Source organism: Rhagoletis zephyria, unplaced genomic scaffold, assembly GCF_001687245.7.
Source record: "Rhagoletis zephyria isolate East Lansing unplaced genomic scaffold, Rhagoletis_zephyria_1.1 Rzeph_scaffold_25837, whole genome shotgun sequence".
Lineage (NCBI taxonomy): Eukaryota > Metazoa > Arthropoda > Insecta > Diptera > Tephritidae > Rhagoletis > Rhagoletis zephyria.
The window spans coordinates 3,581-5,744 of record NW_016182895.1 but is presented as its reverse complement, the minus strand read 5'-3'; the positions used below and the strand labels follow the sequence as shown (position 1 = coordinate 5,744).

Here is a 2,164-nt window from a genome sequence, read left to right as displayed (position 1 = left end):
ACAAACGCTGGCCCAAGCCTGCAAATTGTTGCCAGCAACTGACCCGCTATCTGCCCACTGGCATTTGTTAAACTACGCAAAAATGCACTTTGTAAACAAACTTTTGGGTGTTTGCTACATCAAGCGGCTCATCTGGATGAAATGAAAAAGCTGTTAGATGTAATGCAGCAACGTTCTCCCGATGTTGAACATCAGTTCAAAGAAAAGTCAAATGAGTTGGAAATGGCGCAACTTATCATACGCCAGTTGTCGGATAAGGCCAATGTAAACCAAGGCCGCAATCGGATAGAGACCTCGACGCAGACGCAATTTATGTACGAGCAACAGATTAGAGACTTACAAGTAAGTTAGAAGTAGAAGTGCATTTGAAGGCGTTTACATTATTATGTTTACGCATTTGCACCATAGAACAATTGACGTATGAAAGGAATTTATGATGGTCACAAATATATTGGCAAAAACAATATAGCAAGTGCATATGCCAAGATGGAAAAATTGACAATGCGTGAGTATAAAATGAATAGGTGTTCTTAATTATAAATATTACTTTACCTCTTCTTTTGCAGTGGCTAAAAAGAAGAGTATTTTTGATGATCGACCGCAATAGATTCAAGAACTTACATCATGGTGTATGCGTTACAATCTAAATTAGCCAGCATGGGCACCGACTTCAAACAGATACTAGAAGTGCGTATAAAAAATCTCAAACAACAAAAAGCGCGTCGGGATCAATTCGGGCAGTCACCAATTGCTGCTAGCACTGTTCGCTCGAGTACAGCGAAACAGGGCTCCTTGCTGTTAAGCGAAGAGAATACGGCCGTAAGCATTGACATGGCCGCAAGTGATACAACACCATTGCTGGGTGCAGTCGGAGGTAGTGGAATACTGACGCAGCAGCAGATTGCATTATATGATGACTCCGATAGTTACGTGCAACAGCGGGCTGAGACTATGCAGAACATTGAATCGACTATTGTCGAGCTAGGCGGTATATTTCAACAATCAGCACATATGGTTAAAGAGCAAGAGGAGACTGTGCAGCGTATCGATACAAACATACATGATGCCGAATTGAACATAGAAGCGGCGCATGGTGAAATATTGAAGTACTTCCAAACTGATGATAAAAATCTTCGCAGTACTGATATTCTTTTTCATATTCTTCGTAGTTTTCCTTATATAATAACGAATATGTTTGTGACACGGCAAGATTTTAACAAGTTCAGATGCGCGGTCCTAAAGTTGTGGGTTTTTAAATACATAAATATATAATATCCTATTCATATACATACATATAAAAAACACTAATGTAATAATGAAATTAAGTCTTATATGCCACGTGAAACACGATAGCTTTTAGAAGCAGTCACGTAGGATTAGACACTAATTCTGCCAATAATAAAATTACTTCACTTAGTTTCACTTTTTTTCAAAATTTTCTATAAAAAGTAGAGATGATCCTGTGGCTGCATTTCTTAATACATCCCGGATAATCCCATTTCACAGCCGCAATAAACAGAATGCGTTTGAAATATACGTCAACATATCATCAGGAACGTTCTAAAGAATAAATAAACAAAAAAGTTTATTCCAAACGTTCAGAATGAATAAAGAAATGCAGCCTGTGTAATAAAACGAGAACCGATTTATGTAATCATGAATATATAAAGAAAAGTTTAAAACTAAATAAAATAGAAATTGTTATTGACAATAAGTACAAGTATATAAGTATATATAAGTAGTATATATATATATATATATATATATATATATATAAGTAGTATATATATATATATATATATATATATATATATAAGTAGTATATATATGTATTAATAATTCAAATATTATGTTCAAACAAATTTAAGTGAAAGGTATGCAATTTCAAGAAAAAAGCAATTGCTTAGTTTTTATGCATACGGCTTAACATTTCCGGTAGGAAGCAGAAGGTCAGTATGTATAAATAAAAAGCTTTATCAGAGGAACGTGTTATATTTTCAAATAACAAATAAATAAAAAATACATCGTAATGAAATGTTGCCGTTTATTGCATGTGATCTGATGCCGGATTCAATTTATAGGTTCTCGTAGGTAGCTCGTTCTCGAAGTCATCAGTGGTGAAGTGTTTTACACAGATGACGCTGGTTCGGGCGTTGAAATCCGT

General features: G+C 35.2%; 1 pseudogene; it reads left to right on the top strand.

Moving 5' to 3' along the window:
* The first annotated feature begins 624 nt into the window (after window positions 1-624).
* LOC108382222 (syntaxin-5-like) lies at window positions 625-1,241 on the top strand (annotated as a pseudogene).
* The last annotated feature ends 923 nt before the right edge of the window (window positions 1,242-2,164 follow it).